We start from the raw sequence: 22013 nt of genomic DNA on the forward strand, positions 1-22013 counted from the left end.
GTGAACTGACGTTCAAAAATAAAACATTTGAAAACGGACAATTTTTCACCTTTCTGAAGCATGACGTAATGGGGGGGTGTTATCTCTTTTGTCAAAAATCAGCCGTTTTTGCTTGAACATTAAATGCCTCCAAATGGTATTTAATTCACTTCCCGGGGTGAAGAAACACTTTTTGAGACCTCAGAGTGAGCAAATTGGCCATTTTCATGCACTTTTAACCATTCCAAAAATCTTGTGTTTAGGGCCCCTGGAAGCATGAAAATCACTTTAAACATGCAAATTTTAGCTCTAAAACTAATAATCCACCTACAAATGTGAACTGACGTTCAAAAATAAATCATTTGAAAACGGACCATTTTTCACCTTTCTGAAGCATGACGTAATGGGGGGGGTGTTATCTCTTTTGTCAAAAATCAGCCGTTTTTGCTTGAACATTAAATGCCTCCAAATGGTATTTAATTCACTTCCCGGGCCCCTGGAAGCATGAAAATCACTTTAAACATGATAATTTTAGCTCTAAAACTAATAATCCACCTACAAATGTGAACTGACATTCAAAAATAAAACATTTGAAAACGGACCATTTTTCACCTTTCTGAAGCATGACGTAATGGGGGTGTGTTATCTCTTTCGTCAAAAATCAGCCGTTTTTGCTTGAACATTAAATGCGTCCAAATGGTATTTAATTCACTTCCCGGGGTGAAGAAACACTTTTTGAGACCTCAGAGTGAGCAAATTTGCCATTTTCATGCACTTTTAACCATTCCACAAATCTTGTGTTTAGGGCCCCTGGAAGCATGAAAATCACTTTAAACATGCTAATTTTAGCTCTAAAACTAATAATCCACCTACAAATGTGAACTGACGTTCAAAAATAAAACATTTGAAAACGGACCATTTTTCACCTTTCTGAAGCATGACGTAATGGGGGGTGTTATCTCTTTTGTCAAAATTCAGCCGTTTTTGCTTGAACATTAAATGCCTCCAAATGGTATTTAATTCACTTCCCAGGCCCCTGGAAGCATGAAAATCACTTTAAACATGCTAATTTTAGCTCTAAAACTAATAATCCACCTACAAATGTGAACTGACATTCAAAAATAAAACATTTGAAAACGGACAATTTTTCACCTTTCTGAAGCATGACGTAATGGGGGTGTTATCTCTTTTGTCAAAAATCAGCCGTTTTTGCTTGAACATTAAATGCCTCCAAATGGTATTTAATTCACTTCCCGGGGTGAAGAAACACTTTTTGAGACCTCAGAGTGAGCAAATTGGCCATTTTCATGCACTTTTAACCATTCCACAAATCTTGTGTTTAGAGCCCCTGGAAGCATGAAAATCACTTTAAACATGCTAATTTTAGCTCTAAAACTAATAATCCACCTACAAATGTGAACTGACGTTCAAAAATAAAACATTTGAAAACGGACCATTTTTCACCTTTCTGAAGCTTGACGTAATGGGGGGTGTTATCTCTTTTGTCAAAAATCAGCCGTTTTTGCTTGAACATTAAATGCCTCCAAATGGTATTTAATTCACTTCCCGGGGTGAAGAAACACTTTTTGAGACCTCAGAGTGAGCAAATTGACCATTTTCATGCACTTTTAACCATTCCACAAATCTTGTGTTTAGAGCCCCTGGAAGCATGAAAATCACTTTAAACATGCTAATTTTAGCTCTAAAACTAATAATCCACCTACAAATGTGAACTGACGTTCAAAAATAAAACATTTGAAAACGGACCATTTTTCACCTTTCTGAAGCATGACATAATGGGGGGTGTTATCTCTTTTGTCAAAAATAACCTGTTTTTGCTTGAATATTAAATGCCTCCAAATGGTATTTAATTCTCTTCCCTGGCCCCTGGAAGCATGAAAATCACTTTAAACATGCTAATTTTAGCTCTAAAACTAATAATCCACCTACAAATGTGAACTGACGTTCAAAAATAAAACATTTGAAAACGGACCATTTTTCACCTTTCTGAAGCATGACGTAATGGGGGGGTGTTATCTCTTTTGTCAAAAATCAGCCGTTTTTGCTTGAACATTAAAGGCCTCCAAATGGTATTTAATTCACTTCCAGGGCCCCTGGAAGCATGAAAATCACTTTAAACATGATAATTTTAGCTCTAAAACTAATAATCCACCTACAAATGTGAACTGACATTCAAAAATAAAACATTTGAAAACGGACCATTTTTCACCTTTCTGAAGCATGACGTAATGGGGGTGTGTTATCTCTTTTGTCAAAAATCAGCCGTTTTTGCTTGAACATTAAATGCCTCCAAATGGTATTTAATTCACTTCCCGGGGTGAAGAAACACTTTTTGAGGACTCAGAGTGAGTAAATTGGCCATTTTCATGCACTTTTAACAATTCCACAAATCTTGTGTTTAGGGTACCTGGAAGCATGAAAATCACTTTAAACATGCTAATTTAAGCTCTAAAATGGATGATCCACCTACAAATGTGAACTGACGTTCAAAAATAAAACATTTGAAAACGGACAATTTTTCACCTTTCTGAAGCATGACGTAATGGGGGGGTGTTATCTCTTTTGTCAAAAATCAGCCGTTTTTGCTTGAACATTAAATGCCTCCAAATGGTATTTAATTCACTTCCCGGGGTGAAGAAACACTTTTTGAGACCTCAGAGTGAGCAAATTGGCCATTTTCATGCACTTTTAACCATTCCAAAAATCTTGTGTTTAGGGCCCCTGGAAGCATGAAAATCACTTTAAACATGCAAATTTTAGCTCTAAAACTAATAATCCACCTACAAATGTGAACTGACGTTCAAAAATAAAACATTTGAAAACGGACCATTTTTCACCTTTCTGAAGCATGACGTAATGGGGGGGGTGTTATCTCTTTTGTCAAAAATCAGCCGTTTTTGCTTGAACATTAAATGCCTCCAAATGGTATTTAATTCACTTCCCGGGCCCCTGGAAGCATGAAAATCACTTTAAACATGATAATTTTAGCTCTAAAACTAATAATCCACCTACAAATGTGAACTGACATTCAAAAATAAAACATTTGAAAACGGACCATTTTTCACCTTTCTGAAGCATGACGTAATGGGGGTGTGTTATCTCTTTCGTCAAAAATCAGCCGTTTTTGCTTGAACATTAAATGCGTCCAAATGGTATTTAATTCACTTCCCGGGGTGAAGAAACACTTTTTGAGACCTCAGAGTGAGCAAATTTGCCATTTTCATGCACTTTTAACCATTCCACAAATCTTGTGTTTAGGGCCCCTGGAAGCATGAAAATCACTTTAAACATGCTAATTTTAGCTCTAAAACTAATAATCCACCTACAAATGTGAACTGACGTTCAAAAATAAAACATTTGAAAACGGACCATTTTTCACCTTTCTGAAGCATGACGTAATGGGGGGTGTTATCTCTTTTGTCAAAATTCAGCCATTTTTGCTTGAACATTAAATGCCTCCAAATGGTATTTAATTCACTTCCCAGGCCCCTGGAAGCATGAAAATCACTTTAAACATGCTAATTTTAGCTCTAAAACTAATAATCCACCTACAAATGTGAACTGACATTCAAAAATAAAACATTTGAAAACGGACAATTTTTCACCTTTCTGAAGCATGACGTAATGGGGGTGTTATCTCTTTTGTCAAAAATCAGCCGTTTTTGCTTGAACATTAAATGCCTCCAAATGGTATTTAATTCACTTCCCGGGGTGAAGAAACACTTTTTGAGACCTCAGAGTGAGCAAATTGGCCATTTTCATGCACTTTTAACCATTCCACAAATCTTGTGTTTAGAGCCCCTGGAAGCATGAAAATCACTTTAAACATGCTAATTTTAGCTCTAAAACTAATAATCCACCTACAAATGTGAACTGACGTTCAAAAATAAAACATTTGAAAACGGACCATTTTTCACCTTTCTGAAGCTTGACGTAATGGGGGGTGTTATCTCTTTTGTCAAAAATCAGCCGTTTTTGCTTGAACATTAAATGCCTCCAAATGGTATTTAATTCACTTCCCGGGGTGAAGAAACACTTTTTGAGACCTCAGAGTGAGCAAATTGACCATTTTCATGCACTTTTAACCATTCCACAAATCTTGTGTTTAGAGCCCCTGGAAGCATGAAAATCACTTTAAACATGCTAATTTTAGCTCTAAAACTAATAATCCACCTACAAATGTGAACTGACGTTCAAAAATAAAACATTTGAAAACGGACCATTTTTCACCTTTCTGAAGCATGACATAATGGGGGGTGTTATCTCTTTTGTCAAAAATAAGCTGTTTTTGCTTGAATATTAAATGCCTCCAAATGGTATTTAATTCTCTTCCCTGGCCCCTGGAAGCATGAAAATCACTTTAAACATGCTAATTTTAGCTCTAAAACTAATAATCCACCTACAAATGTGAACTGACGTTCAAAAATAAAACATTTGAAAACGGACCATTTTTCACCTTTCTGAAGCATGACGTAATGGGGGGGTGTTATCTCTTTTGTCAAAAATCAGCCGTTTTTGCTTGAACATTAAAGGCCTCCAAATGGTATTTAATTCACTTCCAGGGCCCCTGGAAGCATGAAAATCACTTTAAACATGATAATTTTAGCTCTAAAACTAATAATCCACCTACAAATGTGAACTGACATTCAAAAATAAAACATTTGAAAACGGACCATTTTTCACCTTTCTGAAGCATGACGTAATGGGGGTGTGTTATCTCTTTTGTCAAAAATCAGCCGTTTTTGCTTGAACATTAAATGCCTCCAAATGGTATTTAATTCACTTCCCGGGGTGAAGAAACACTTTTTGAGGACTCAGAGTGAGTAAATTGGCCATTTTCATGCACTTTTAACAATTCCACAAATCTTGTGTTTAGGGTACCTGGAAGCATGAAAATCACTTTAAACATGCTAATTTAAGCTCTAAAATGGATGATCCACCTACAAATGTGAACTGACGTTCAAAAATAAAACATTTGAAAACGGACAATTTTTCACCTTTCTGAAGCATGACGTAATGGGGGGGTGTTATCTCTTTTGTCAAAAATCAGCCGTTTTTGCTTGAACATTAAATGCCTCCAAATGGTATTTAATTCACTTCCCGGGGTGAAGAAACACTTTTTGAGACCTCAGACTGAGCAAATTGGCCATTTTCATGCACTTTTAACCATTCCAAAAATCTTGTGTTTAGGGCCCCTGGAAGCATGAAAATCACTTTAAACATGCAAATTTTAGCTCTAAAACTAATAATCCACCTACAAATGTGAACTGACGTTCAAAAATAAAACATTTGAAAACGGACCATTTTTCACCTTTCTGAAGCATGACGTAATGGGGGGGGTGTTATCTCTTTTGTCAAAAATCAGCCGTTTTTGCTTGAACATTAAATGCCTCCAAATGGTATTTAATTCACTTCCCGGGCCCCTGGAAGCATGAAAATCACTTTAAACATGATAATTTTAGCTCTAAAACTAATAATCCACCTACAAATGTGAACTGACATTCAAAAATAAAACATTTGAAAACGGACCATTTTTCACCTTTCTGAAGCATGACGTAATGGGGGTGTGTTATCTCTTTCGTCAAAAATCAGCCGTTTTTGCTTGAACATTAAATGCGTCCAAATGGTATTTAATTCACTTCCCGGGGTGAAGAAACACTTTTTGAGACCTCAGAGTGAGCAAATTTGCCATTTTCATGCACTTTTAACCATTCCACAAATCTTGTGTTTAGGGCCCCTGGAAGCATGAAAATCACTTTAAACATGCTAATTTTAGCTCTAAAACTAATAATCCACCTACAAATGTGAACTGACTTTCAAAAATAAAACATTTGAAAACGGACCATTTTTCACCTTTCTGAAGCATGACGTAATGGGGGGTGTTATCTCTTTTGTCAAAATTCAGCCGTTTTTGCTTGAACATTAAATGCCTCCAAATGGTATTTAATTCACTTCCCAGGCCCCTGGAAGCATGAAAATCACTTTAAACATGCTAATTTTAGCTCTAAAACTAATAATCCACCTACAAATGTGAACTGACATTCAAAAATAAAACATTTGAAAACGGACAATTTTTCACCTTTCTGAAGCATGACGTAATGGGGGTGTTATCTCTTTTGTCAAAAATCAGCCGTTTTTGCTTGAACATTAAATGCCTCCAAATGGTATTTAATTCACTTCCCGGGGTGAAGAAACACTTTTTGAGACCTCAGAGTGAGCAAATTGGCCATTTTCATGCACTTTTAACCATTCCACAAATCTTGTGTTTAGAGCCCCTGGAAGCATGAAAATCACTTTAAACATGCTAATTTTAGCTCTAAAACTAATAATCCACCTACAAATGTGAACTGACGTTCAAAAATAAAACATTTGAAAACGGACCATTTTTCACCTTTCTGAAGCTTGACGTAATGGGGGGTGTTATCTCTTTTGTCAAAAATCAGCCGTTTTTGCTTGAACATTAAATGCCTCCAAATGGTATTTAATTCACTTCCCGGGGTGAAGAAACACTTTTTGAGACCTCAGAGTGAGCAAATTGACCATTTTCATGCACTTTTAACCATTCCACAAATCTTGTGTTTAGAGCCCCTGGAAGCATGAAAATCACTTTAAACATGCTAATTTTAGCTCTAAAACTAATAATCCACCTACAAATGTGAACTGACGTTCAAAAATAAAACATTTGAAAACGGACCATTTTTCACCTTTCTGAAGCATGACATAATGGGGGGTGTTATCTCTTTTGTCAAAAATAAGCTGTTTTTGCTTGAATATTAAATGCCTCCAAATGGTATTTAATTCTCTTCCCTGGCCCCTGGAAGCATGAAAATCACTTTAAACATGCTAATTTTAGCTCTAAAACTAATAATCCACCTACAAATGTGAACTGACGTTCAAAAATAAAACATTTGAAAACGGACCATTTTTCACCTTTCTGAAGCATGACGTAATGGGGGGGTGTTATCTCTTTTGTCAAAAATCAGCCGTTTTTGCTTGAACATTAAAGGCCTCCAAATGGTATTTAATTCACTTCCAGGGCCACTGGAAGCATGAAAATCACTTTAAACATGATAATTTTAGCTCTAAAACTAATAATCCACCTACAAATGTGAACTGACATTCAAAAATAAAACATTTGAAAACGGACCATTTTTCACCTTTCTGAAGCATGACGTAATGGGGGTGTGTTATCTCTTTTGTCAAAAATCAGCCGTTTTTGCTTGAACATTAAATGCCTCCAAATGGTATTTAATTCACTTCCCGGGGTGAAGAAACACTTTTTGAGGACTCAGAGTGAGTAAATTGGCCATTTTCATGCACTTTTAACAATTCCACAAATCTTGTGTTTAGGGTACCTGGAAGCATGAAAATCACTTTAAACATGCTAATTTAAGCTCTAAAATGGATGATCCACCTACAAATGTGAACTGACGTTCAAAAATAAAACATTTGAAAACGGACAATTTTTCACCTTTCTGAAGCATGACGTAATGGGGGGGTGTTATCTCTTTTGTCAAAAATCAGCCGTTTTTGCTTGAACATTAAATGCCTCCAAATGGTATTTAATTCACTTCCCGGGGTGAAGAAACACTTTTTGAGACCTCAGAGTGAGCAAATTGGCCATTTTCATGCACTTTTAACCATTCCAAAAATCTTGTGTTTAGGGCCCCTGGAAGCATGAAAATCACTTTAAACATGCAAATTTTAGCTCTAAAACTAATAATCCACCTACAAATGTGAACTGACGTTCAAAAATAAAACATTTGAAAACGGACCATTTTTCACCTTTCTGAAGCATGACGTAATGGGGGGGGTGTTATCTCTTTTGTCAAAAATCAGCCGTTTTTGCTTGAACATTAAATGCCTCCAAATGGTATTTAATTCACTTCCCGGGCCCCTGGAAGCATGAAAATCACTTTAAGCATGATAATTTTAGCTCTAAAACTAATAATCCACCTACAAATGTGAACTGACATTCAAAAATAAAACATTTGAAAACGGACCATTTTTCACCTTTCTGAAGCATGACGTAATGGGGGTGTGTTATCTCTTTCGTCAAAAATCAGCCGTTTTTGCTTGAACATTAAATGCGTCCAAATGGTATTTAATTCACTTCCCGGGGTGAAGAAACACTTTTTGAGACCTCAGAGTGAGCAAATTTGCCATTTTCATGCACTTTTAACCATTCCACAAATCTTGTGTTTAGGGCCCCTGGAAGCATGAAAATCACTTTAAACATGCTAATTTTAGCTCTAAAACTAATAATCCACCTACAAATGTGAACTGACGTTCAAAAATAAAACATTTGAAAACGGACCATTTTTCACCTTTCTGAAGCATGACGTAATGGGGGGTGTTATCTCTTTTGTCAAAATTCAGCCGTTTTTGCTTGAACATTAAATGCCTCCAAATGGTATTTAATTCACTTCCCAGGCCCCTGGAAGCATGAAAATCACTTTAAACATGCTAATTTTAGCTCTAAAACTAATAATCCACCTACAAATGTGAACTGACATTCAAAAATAAAACATTTGAAAACGGACAATTTTTCACCTTTCTGAAGCATGACGTAATGGGGGTGTTATCTCTTTTGTCAAAAATCAGCCGTTTTTGCTTGAACATTAAATGCCTCCAAATGGTATTTAATTCACTTCCCGGGGTGAAGAAACACTTTTTGAGACCTCAGAGTGAGCAAATTGGCCATTTTCATGCACTTTTATCCATTCCACAAATCTTGTGTTTAGAGCCCCTGGAAGCATGAAAATCACTTTAAACATGCTAATTTTAGCTCTAAAACTAATAATCCACCTACAAATGTGAACTGACGTTCAAAAATAAAACATTTGAAAACGGACCATTTTTCACCTTTCTGAAGCTTGACGTAATGGGGGGTGTTATCTCTTTTGTCAAAAATCAGCCGTTTTTGCTTGAACATTAAATGCCTCCAAATGGTATTTAATTCACTTCCCGGGGTGAAGAAACACTTTTTGAGACCTCATAGTGAGTAAATTGGCCATTTTCATGCACTTTTAACCATTTCACAACTCTTGTGTTTAGGGCCCCTGGAAGCATGAAAATCACTTTAAACATGCTAATTTTAGCTCTAAAACTGATGATCCACCTACAAATGTGAACTGACGTTCGAAAATACAACATTTGAAAACAGACCATTTTTCACCTTTCTGAAGCATGACGTATTGGGGGGGTATTATCTGTTTTGTCAAAACTCACCTTTTTTTGCTTCAACATTAAATGCCTCCAAATGGTATTTAATTCACTTCCCGGGCCCCTGGAAGCATGAAAATCACTTTAAACATGCTAATTTTAGCTCTAAAACTGATGATCTACCTACGAATGTGAACTGACGTTCAAAAATGAAACATTTGACAACGGACCATTTTTCACCTTTCCGAAGCATGACGTAATGGGGGGTGTTCTACACCTCCACCCACCAGCTACGGTCTACTAGCCTCGTGCTCGCCGCCGTACCACGCATCCGAAGAGCCACCACCGGAGGCAGTTCCTTCTCCTACCTGGTGGCCAAGACATGGAACTCCCACCCCATCCACCTTCGGCTGACCCAGGACCATCCCGCCTTCAGGAGACAACTCATTTTTCACCTTTCTGAAGCATGACGTAATAGGGGGGTGTTATCTCTTTTGTCAAGAATCAGCTGTTTTTGCTTGAACATTAAATGCCTTCAAATGGTATTTAATTCACTTCCCGGGCTCCTGGAAGCATGAAAATCACTTTAAACATGCTACTAATGTTATCTCTAAAACTGATGTTCTACCTTCAAATGTGAACTGACGTTCAAAAATAAAACATGTGAAAACGGACCATTTTTCACCTTTCTGAAGCATGACATAATGGGGGGTGTTATCTCTTTTGTCAAAAATCTGCCGTTTTTGCTTGAACATTAAATACCTCCAAATGGTATTTAATTCACTTCCCGGGGTGAAGAAACACTTTTGAGAACTCAGAGTGAGTAAATTGGCCATTTTCATGCACTTTTAACCATTCCACAAATCTTGTGTTTAGGGACCCTGGAAGCATGAAAATCACTTTAAACATGCTAATTTTAGCTCTAAAACTGTTGATCCACCTACAAATGTGAACTGACGTTTAAAAATAAAACATTTGAAAACGGACCATTTTTCACCTTTCTGAAGCATGAAGTAATGGGGGGTGTTATCTCTTTTGTAAAAAATCAGCCATTTATGCTTGAACATTAAATACCTCCAAATGGTATTTAATTCACTTCCCGGGGTGAAGAAACACTTGTTGAGAACTCAGAGTGAGTAAATTGGCCATTTTCATGCACTTTTAACCCTTCCACAAATCTTGTGTTTAGGGACCCTGGAAGCATGAAAATCACTTTAAACATGCTAATTTTAGCTCTAAAGCTGATGATCCACCTACAAATGTGACCTGACGTTCAAAAATAAAACATTTGAAAACAGACCATTTTTCACCTTTCTGAAGCATGACGTAATGGGGGGGGGGGTGTTATCTCTTTTGTCAAAAATCTGCTGTTTTTGCTTGAACATTAAATGCCTCCAAATTGTATTTAATTCACTTCCCAGGCCCCAGGAAGCATGAAAATCACTTTAAACATGCTAATTTTAGCTCTAAAACTGATGATCCATCTACAAATGTGAACTGACGTTAAAAAATAAAACATTTGAAAACGGACCATTTTTTACTTTCTGAAGCATGACGTAATGGGGGGGGTGTTATCTCTTTTGTAAAAAATCACCTGTTTTTGCTTGAACATTAAATACCTCCAAAGGGTATTTAATTCACTTCCCGGGCCCCTGGAAGCATGAAAATCACTTTAAACATGCTAATTTTAGCTCTAAATCTGATGATCCACCTACAAATGTGAACTGACGTTCAAAAATAAAACATTTGAAAATGGACCATTTTTCCACTTTCTGAAGCATGACGTAATTGGGGGGTGTTATCTCTTTTGTAAAAAATCAGCTGTTTTTGCTTGAACATTAAATGCCTCCAAATGGTATTTAATTCACTTCCCGGGCCCCTGGAAGCATGAAAATGACTTTAAACATGCTAATTTTAGCTCTAAAACTGATGATCCACCTACAAATGTGAACTGACGTTCAAAAATAAAACATTTGAAAACGGACCATTTTTCACCTTTCTGAAGCATGACGTAATGGGGGGGAGGTTATTTCTTTTGTCAAAAATCACCTGTTTTTGCTTGAACATTAAATACCTCCAAATGGCATTTAATTCTCTTCCCGGGGTGAAGAAACACTTTTTGAGACCTCAGAGTGAGTAAATTGGCCATTTTGATGCACTTTTAACCATTCCACAAATCTTGTGTGTAGGGCCCCTGGAAGCATGAAAATCACTTTAAACATGCTAATTTCAGCTCTAAAACTGATGATCCACCTAAAAATGTGAACTGACGTTCAAAAATAAAACATTTGAAAACAGACAATTTTTCACCTTTCTGAAGCATGACGTAGTAGGGGGGTGTTATCTCTTTTGTCAAAAATCAGCTGTTTTTGCTTGAACATTAAATGCCTCCAAATGGTATTTAATTCACTTCCCATGCCCCTGGAAGCATGAAAATGACTTTAAACATGCTAATTTTAGCTCTAAAACTGATGATCCACCTACAAATGTGAACTGACGTTCAAAAATAAAACATTTGAAAACGGACCATTTTTCACCTTTCTGAAGCATGACGTAATGGGGGGGGGGGTTATTTCTTTTGTCAAAAATCACCTGTTTTTGCTTGAACATTAAATACCTCCAAATGGCATTTAATTCACTTCCCGGGGTGAAGAAACACTTTTTGAGACCTCACAGTGAGTAAATTGGCCATGTTCATGCACGTTTAACCATTCCACAAATCTTCTGTTTAGGGCCCCTGAAAGCATGAAAATCACATTAAACATGCTAATTTTAGCTCTAAAACTGATGATACACCGACAAATGTGAAATGACGTTCAAAAATAAAACATTTGAAAACTGACCATTTTTCACTTTTCTGAAGCATGACGTATTGGGGGGGGTTATCTCTTTTGTCAAAACTCACCTTTTTTTGCTTGAACATTAAATACCTCCAAATGGCATTTAATTCACTTCCCGGGGTGAAGAAACACTTTTTGAGACCTCACAGTGAGTAAATTGGCCATGTTCATGCACGTTTAACCATTCCACAAATCTTCTGTTTAGGGCCCCTGGAAGCATGAAAATCACAATAAACATGCTAATTTTAGCTCTAAAACTGATGATACACCGACAAATGTGAACTGGCGTTCTAAAATAAAACATTTGAAAATAGACCATTTTTTACCTTTTTGAAGCATGACGTAATGGGGGGGTGTTATCGCTTTTGTCAAAAATCTGCTGTTTTTGCTTGAACCTTAAATGACTCCAAATGGTATTTAATTCACTTCACGGGCCCCTGGAAGCATGAAAATCACTTTAAACATGCTAATTTTAGCTCTAAAACTGATGATCCACCTACAAATGTGAACTGACGTTCAAAAATAAAACATTTGAAAACGGACCATTTTTCACCTTTCTGAACCGTGACGTAATGGGGGGGGGGTGTTATCTCTTTTGTCAAAAATCTGCTGTTTTTGCTTGAACATTAAATGCCTCCAAATGGTATTTAATTCAATTCCCGGGGTGAAGAAACACTTTTTGAGAACTCAGAGTGAGTAAATTGGCCATTTTCATGCACTTTTAACCCTTCCACAAATCTTGTGTTTAGGGCCCCTGGAAGCACGAAAATCACGTTAAACATGCAAATTTTAGCTCTAAAACTGATGATCCACCTACAAATGTGAACTGACGTTCAAAAATAAAACATTTGAAAACAGACAATTTTTCACCTTTCTGAAGCATGACGTAGTGGGGGGGTGTTATCTCTTTTGTCAAAAATCAGCTGTTTTTGCTTGAACATTAAATGCCTCCAAATGGTATTTAATTCACTTCCCATGCCCCTGGAAGCATGAAAATGACTTTAAACATGCTAATTTTAGCTCTAAAACTGATGATCCACCTACAAATGTGAACTGACGTTCAAAAATAAAATATTTGAAAACGGACCATTTTTCACCTTTCTGAAGCATGACGTAATGGGGGGGGGTTATTTCTTTTGTCAAAAATCACCTGTTTTTGCTTGAACATTAAATACCTCCAAATGGCATTTAATTCACTTCCCGGGGTGCAGAAACACTTTTTGAGACCTCACAGTGAGTAAATTGGCCATGTTCATGCACGTTTAACCATTCCACAAATCTTCTGTTTAGGGCCCCTGAAAGCATGAAAATCACATTAAACATGCTAATTTTAGCTCTAAAACTGATGATACACCGACAAATGTGAAATGACGTTCAAAAATAAAACATTTGAAAACTGACCATTTTTCACTTTTCTGAAGCATGACGTATTGGGGGGGGTTATCTCTTTTGTCAAAACTCACCTTTTTTTGCTTGAACATTAAATACCTCCAAATGGCATTTAATTCACTTCCCGGGGTGAAGAAACACTTTTTGAGACCTCACAGTGAGTAAATTGGCCATGTTCATGCACGTTTAACCATTCCACAAATCTTCTGTTTAGGGCCCCTGGAAGCATGAAAATCACAATAAACATGCTAATTTTAGCTCTAAAACTGATGATACACCGACAAATGTGAACTGACGTTCTAAAATAAAACATTTGAAAATGGACCATTTTTTACCTTTTTGAAGCATGACGTAATGGGGGGGTGTTATCTCTTTTGTCAAAAATCAGCTGTTTTTGCTTGAACCTTAAATGACTCCAAATGGTATTTAATTCACTTCACGGGCCCCTGGAAGCATGAAAATCACTTTAAACATGCTAGTTTTAGCTCTAAAACTGATGATCCACCTACAAATGTGAACTGACGTTCAAAAATAAAACATTTGAAAACTGACCATTTTTCACCTTTCTGAAGCATGACGTATTGGGGGGGGTTATATCTTTTGTCAAAAATCACCTGTTTTTGCTTGAACATTAAATACCTCCAAATGGCATTTAATTCACTTCCCGGGGTGAAGAAACACTTTTTGAGACCTCAGAGTGAGTAAATTGGCCATTTTGATGCACTTTTAACCATTCCATAAATCTTGTGTTTAGGGCCCCTGGAAGCATGAAAATCACTTTAAACATGCTAATTTTAGCTCTAAAACTGATGATCCACCTACAAATGTGAACTGACGTTCAAAAATAAAACATTTGAAAACGGACCATTTTTCACCTTTCTGAACCGTGACGTAATGGGGGGGGGTGTTATCTCTTTTGTCAAAAATCTGCTGTTTTTGCTTGAACATTAAATGCCTCCAAATGGTATTTAATTCAATTCCCGGGGTGAAGAAACACTTTTTGAGAACTCAGAGTGAGTAAATTGGCCATTTTCATGCACTTTTAACCCTTCCACAAATCTTGTGTTTAGGGCCCTTGGAAGCACAAAAATCACGTTAAACATGCTAATTTTAGCTCTAAAACTGATGATCCACCTACAAATGTGAACTGACGTTCAAAAAAAAACATTTGAAAACGGACCATTTTACACCTTTCTGAAGCAAGACGTAATATGGGGGGGGGTTATCTCTTTTGTCAAAAATCAGCCGTTTTTGCTTGAACACTAAATGCCTCCAAATGGTATTAAATAACTTCCCGGGGTGAAGAAACACTTTTTGAGACCTCATAGTGAGTAAATTGACCATTTTCATGCACTTTTAACCATTTCACAACTCTTGTGTTTAGGGCCCCTGGAAGCATGAAAATCACTTTAAACATGCTAATTTTAGCTCTAAAACTGATGATCCACCTACAAATGTGAACTGACGTTCGAAAATACAACATTTGAAAACAGACCATTTTTCACCTTTCTGAAGCATGACGTATTGGGGGGGTATTATCTGTTTTGTCAAAACTCACCTTTTTTTGCTTCAACATTAAATGCCTCCAAATGGTATTTAATTCACTTCCCGGGCCCCTGGAAGCATGAAAATCACTTTAAACATGCTAATTTTAGCTCTAAAACTGATGATCTACCTACGAATGTGAACTGACGTTCAAAAATGAAACATTTGACAACGGACCATTTTTCACCTTTCTGAAGCATGACGTAATGGGGGGTGTTCTACACCTCCACCCACCAGCTACGGTCTACTAGCCTCGTGCTCGCCGCCGTACCACGCATCCGAAGAGCCACCACCGGAGGCAGTTCCTTCTCCTACCTGGTGGCCAAGACATGGAACTCCCTCCCCATCCACCTTCGGCTGACCCAGGACCATCCCGCCTTCAGGAGACAACTCATTTTTCACCTTTCTGAAGCATGACGTAATAGGGGGGTGTTATCTCTTTTGTCAAGAATCAGCTGTTGTTGCTTGAACATTAAATGCCTTCAAATGGTATTTAATTCACTTCCCGGGCTCCTGGAAGCATGAAAATCACTTTAAACATGCTACTAATGTTAGCTCTAAAACTGATGTTCTACCTTCAAATGTGAACTGACGTTCAAAAATAAAACATGTGAAAACGGACCATTTTTCACCTTTCTGAAGCATGACATAATGGGGGGTGTTATCTCTTTTGTCAAAAATCTGCCGTTTTTGCTTGAACATTAAATACCTCCAAATGGTATTTAATTCACTTCCCGGGGTGAAGAAACACTTTTTGAGAACTCAGAGTGAGTAAATTGGCCATTTTCATGCACTTTTAACCATTCCACAAATCTTGTGTTTAGGGACCCTGGAAGCATGAAAATCACTTTAAACATGTTAATTTTAGCTCTAAAACTGTTGATCCACCTACAAATGTGAACTGACGTTTAAAAATAAAACATTTGAAAACAGACAATTTTTCACCTTTCTGAAGCATGACGTAGTGGGGGGGTATTATCTCTTTTGTCAAAAATCAGCTGTTTTTGCTTGAACATTAAATGCCTCCAAATGGTATTTAATTCACTTCCCATGCCCCTGGAAGCATGAAAATGACTTTAAACATGCTAATTTTAGCTCTAAAACTGATGATCCACCTACAAATGTGAACTGACGTTCAAAAATAAAACATTTGAAAACGGACCATTTTTCACCTTTCTGAAGCATGACGTAATGGGGGGGGGGTTATTTCTTTTGTCAAAAATCACCTGTTTTTGCTTGAACATTAAATACCTCCAAATGGCATTTAATTCACTTCCCGGGGTGAAGAAACACTTTTTGAGACCTCATAGTGAGTAAATTGGCCATTTTCATGCACTTTTAACCATTTCACAACTCTTGTGTTTAGGGCCCCTGGAAGCATGAAAATCACTTTAAACATGCTAATTTTAGCTCTAAAACTGATGATCCACCTACAAATGTGAACTGACGTTCGAAAATACAACATTTGAAAACAGACCATTTTTCACCTTTCTGAAGCATGACGTATTGGGGGGGTTATCCCTTTTGTCAAAAATCAGCCGTTTTTGCTTGAACATTAAATGCCTCCAAATGGTATTTAATTCACTTCCCGGGGTGAAGCAACACTTTTTGAGACCTCAGAGTGAGCAAATTGACCATTTTCATGCACTTTTAACCATTCCACAAATCTTGTGTTTAGAGCCCCTGGAAGCATGAAAATCACTTTAAACATGCTAATTTTAGCTCTAAAACTAATAATCCACCTACAAATGTGAACTGACGTTCAAAAATAAAACATTTGAAAACGGACCATTTTTCACCTTTCTGAAGCATGACATAATGGGGGGTGTTATCTCTTTTGTCAAAAATAAGCTGTTTTTGCTTGAATATTAAATGCCTCCAAATGGTATTTAATTCTCTTCCCTGGCCCCTGGAAGCATGAAAATCACTTTAAACATGCTAATTTTAGCTCTAAAACTAATAATCCACCTACAAATGTGAACTGACGTTCAAAAATAAAACATTTGAAAACGGACCATTTTTCACCTTTCTGAAGCATGACGTAATGGGGGGGTGTTATCTCTTTTGTCAAAAATCAGCCGTTTTTGCTTGAACATTTAAGGCCTCCAAATGGTATTTAATTCACTTCCAGGGCCCCTGGAAGCATGAAAATCACTTTAAACATGATAATTTTAGCTCTAAAACTAATAATCCACCTACAAATGTGAACTGACATTCAAAAATAAAACATTTGAAAACGGACCATTTTTCACCTTTCTGAAGCATGACGTAATGGGGGTGTGTTATCTCTTTTGTCAAAAATCAGCCGTTTTTGCTTGAACATTAAATGCCTCCAAATGGTATTTAATTCACTTCCCGGGGTGAAGAAACACTTTTTGAGGACTCAGAGTGAGTAAATTGGCCATTTTCATGCACTTTTAACAATTCCACAAATCTTGTGTTTAGGGTACCTGGAAGCATGAAAATCACTTTAAACATGCTAATTTAAGCTCTAAAATGGATGATCCACCTACAAATGTGAACTGACGTTCAAAAATAAAACATTTGAAAACGGACAATTTTTCACCTTTCTGAAGCATGACGTAATGGGGGGGTGTTATCTCTTTTGTCAAAAATCAGCCGTTTTTGCTTGAACATTAAATGCCTCCAAATGGTATTTAATTCACTTCCCGGGGTGAAGAAACACTTTTTGAGACCTCAGAGTGAGCAAATTGGCCATTTTCATGCACTTTTAACCATTCCAAAAATCTTGTGTTTAGGGCCCCTGGAAGCATGAAAATCACTTTAAACATGCAAATTTTAGCTCTAAAACTAATAATCCACCTACAAATGTGAACTGACGTTCAAAAATAAAACATTTGAAAACGGACCATTTTTCACCTTTCTGAAGCATGACGTAATGGGGGGGGTGTTATCTCTTTTGTCAAAAATCAGCCGTTTTTGCTTGAACATTAAATGCCTCCAAATGGTATTTAATTCACTTCCCGGGCCCCTGGAAGCATGAAAATCACTTTAAACATGATAATTTTAGCTCTAAAACTAATAATCCACCTACAAATGTGAACTGACATTCAAAAATAAAACACTTGAAAACGGACCATTTTTCACCTTTCTGAAGCATGACGTAATGGGGGTGTGTTATCTCTTTCGTCAAAAATCAGCAGTTTTTGCTTGAACATTAAATGCGTCCAAATGGTATTTAATTCACTTCCCGGGGTGAAGAAACACTTTTTGAGACCTCAGAGTGAGCAAATTTGCCATTTTCATGCACTTTTAACCATTCCACAAATCTTGTGTTTAGGGCCCCTGGAAGCATGAAAATCACTTTAAACATGCTAATTTTAGCTCTAAAACTAATAATCCACCTACAAATGTGAACTGACGTTCAAAAATAAAACATTTGAAAACGGACCATTTTTCACCTTTCTGAAGCATGACGTAATGGGGGGTGTTATCTCTTTTGTCAAAATTCAGCCGTTTTTGCTTGAACATTAAATGCCTCCAAATGGTATTTAATTCACTTCCCAGGCCCCTGGAAGCATGAAAATCACTTTAAACATGCTAATTTTAGCTCTAAAACTAATAATCCACCTACAAATGTGAACTGACATTCAAAAATAAAACATTTGAAAACGGACAATTTTTCACCTTTCTGAAGCATGACGTAATGGGGGTGTTATCTCTTTTGTCAAAAATCAGCCGTTTTTGCTTGAACATTAAATGCCTCCAAATGGTATTTAATTCACTTCCCGGGGTGAAGAAACACTTTTTGAGACCTCAGAGTGAGCAAATTGGCCATTTTCATGCACTTTTAACCATTCCACAAATCTTGTGTTTAGAGCCCCTGGAAGCATGAAAATCACTTTAAACATGCTAATTTTAGCTCTAAAACTAATAATCCACCTACAAATGTGAACTGACGTTCAAAAATAAAACATTTGAAAACGGACCATTTTTCACCTTTCTGAAGCATGACGTAATGGGGGGTATTATCTCTTTTGTCAAAAATCAGCCGTTTTTGCTTGAACATTAAATGCCTCCAAATGGTATTTAATTCACTTCCCGGGGTGAAGAAACACTTTTTGAGACCTCAGAGTGAGCAAATTGGCCACTTTCGTGCACTTTTAACCATTCCACAAATCTTGTGTTTAGAGCCCCTGGAAGCATGAAAATCACTTTAAACATGCTAATTTGAGCTCTAAAACTAATAATCCACCTACAAATGTGAACTGACGTTCAAAAATAAAACATTTGAAAACGGACCATTTTACACCTTTCTGAAGCATGACGTAATATGGGGGGGTGTTATCTCTTTTGTCAAAAATCAGCCATTTTTGCTTGAACACTAAATGCCTCCAAATGGTATTAAATAACTTCCCGGGGTGAAGAAACAATTTTTGAGACCTCATAGTGAGTAAATTGGCCATTTTCATGCACTTTTAACCATTTCACAACTCTTGTGTTTAGGGCCCCTGGAAGCATGAAAATCACTTTAAACATGCTAATTTTAGCTCTAAAACTGATGATCCACCTACAAATGTGAACTGACGTTCGAAAATACAACATTTGAAAACAGACCATTTTTCACCTTTCTGAAGCATGACGTATTGGGGGGGTATTATCTGTTTTGTCAAAACTCACCTTTTTTTGCTTCAACATTAAATGCCTCCAAATGGTATTTAATTCACTTCCCGGGCCCCTGGAAGCATGAAAATCACTTTAAACATGCTAATTTTAGCTCTAAAACTGATGATCTACCTACGAATGTGAACTGACGTTCAAAAATGAAACATTTGACAACGGACCATTTTTCACCTTTCCGAAGCATGACGTAATGGGGGGTGTTCTACACCTCCACCCACCAGCTACGGTCTACTAGCCTCGTGCTCGCCGCCGTACCACGCATCCGAAGAGCCACCACCGGAGGCAGTTCCTTCTCCTACCTGGTGGCCAAGACATGGAACTCCCTCCCCATCCACCTTCGGCTGACCCAGGACCATCCCGCCTTCAGGAGACAACTCATTTTTCACCTTTCTGAAGCATGACGTAATAGGGGGGTGTTATCTCTTTTGTCAAGAATCAGCTGTTTTTGCTTGAACATTAAATGCCTTCAAATGGTATTTAATTCACTTCCCGGGCTCCTGGAAGCATGAAAATCACTTTAAACATGCTACTAATGTTATCTCTAAAACTGATGTTCTACCTTCAAATGTGAACTGACGTTCAAAAATAAAACATGTGAAAACGGACCATTTTTCACCTTTCTGAAGCATGACATAATGGGGGGTGTTATCTCTTTTGTCAAAAATCTGCCGTTTTTGCTTGAACATTAAATACCTCCAAATGGTATTTAATTCACTTCCCGGGGTGAAGAAACACTTTTGAGAACTCAGAGTGAGTAAATTGGCCATTTTCATGCACTTTTAACCATTCCACAAATCTTGTGTTTAGGGACCCTGGAAGCATGAAAATCACTTTAAACATGCTAATTTTAGCTCTAAAACTGTTGATCCACCTACAAATGTGAACTGACGTTTAAAAATAAAACATTTGAAAACGGACCATTTTTCACCTTTCTGAAGCATGAAGTAATGGGGGGTGTTATCTCTTTTGTAAAAAATCAGCCATTTATGCTTGAACATTAAATACCTCCAAATGGTATTTAATTCACTTCCCGGGGTGAAGAAACACTTGTTGAGAACTCAGAGTGAGTAAATTGGCCATTTTCATGCACTTTTAACCCTTCCACAAATCTTGTGTTTAGGGACCCTGGAAGCATGAAAATCACTTTAAACATGCTAATTTTAGCTCTAAAGCTGATGATCCACCTACAAATGTGACCTGACGTTCAAAAATAAAACATTTGAAAACAGACCATTTTTCACCTTTCTGAAGCATGACGTAATGGGGGGGGGTGTTATCTCTTTTGTCAAAAATCTGCTGTTTTTGCTTGAACATTAAATGCCTCCAAATTGTATTTAATTCACTTCCCAGGCCCCAGGAAGCATGAAAATCACTTTAAACATGCTAATTTTAGCTCTAAAACTGATGATCCATCTACAAATGTGAACTGACGTTAAAAAATAAAACATTTGAAAACGGACCATTTTTTACTTTCTGAAGCATGACGTAATGGGGGGGGTGTTATCTCTTTTGTAAAAAATCACCTGTTTTTGCTTGAACATTAAATACCTCCAAAGGGTATTTAATTCACTTCCCGGGCCCCTGGAACCATGAAAATCACTTTAAACATGCTAATTTTAGCTCTAAATCTGATGATCCACCTACAAATGTGAACTGACGTTCAAAAATAAAACATTTGAAAACGGACCATTTTTCCACTTTCTGAAGCATGACGTAATTGGGGGGTGTTATCTCTTTTGTAAAAAATCAGCTGTTTTTGCTTGAACATTAAATGCCTCCAAATGGTATTTAATTCACTTCCCGGGCCCCTGGAAGCATGAAAATGACTTTAAACATGCTAATTTTAGCTCTAAAACTGATGATCCACCTACAAATGTGAACTGACGTTCAAAAATAAAACATTTGAAAACGGACCATTTTTCACCTTTCTGAAGCATGACGTAATGGGGGGGAGGTTATTTCTTTTGTCAAAAATCACCTGTTTTTGCTTGAACATTAAATACCTCCAAATGGCATTTAATTCACTTCCCGGGGTGAAGAAACACTTTTTGAGACCTCAGAGTGAGTAAATTGGCCATTTTGATGCACTTTTAACCATTCCACAAATCTTGTGTGTAGGGCCCCTGGAAGCATGAAAATCACTTTAAACATGCTAATTTCAGCTCTAAAACTGATGATCCACCTAAAAATGTGAACTGACGTTCAAAAATAAAACATTTGAAAACAGACAATTTTTCACCTTTCTGAAGCATGACGTAGTGGGGGGGTGTTATCTCTTTTGTCAAAAATCAGCTGTTTTTGCTTGAACATTAAATGCCTCCAAATGGTATTTAATTCACTTCCCATGCCCCTGGAAGCATGAAAATGACTTTAAACATGCTAATTTTAGCTCTAAAACTGATGATCCACCTACAAATGTGAACTGACGTT

This window comes from Lissotriton helveticus, chromosome 3_1 (assembly GCF_964261635.1).
Source record: "Lissotriton helveticus chromosome 3_1, aLisHel1.1, whole genome shotgun sequence".
In the NCBI taxonomy this organism is placed as follows: Eukaryota; Metazoa; Chordata; class Amphibia; order Caudata; family Salamandridae; genus Lissotriton; species Lissotriton helveticus.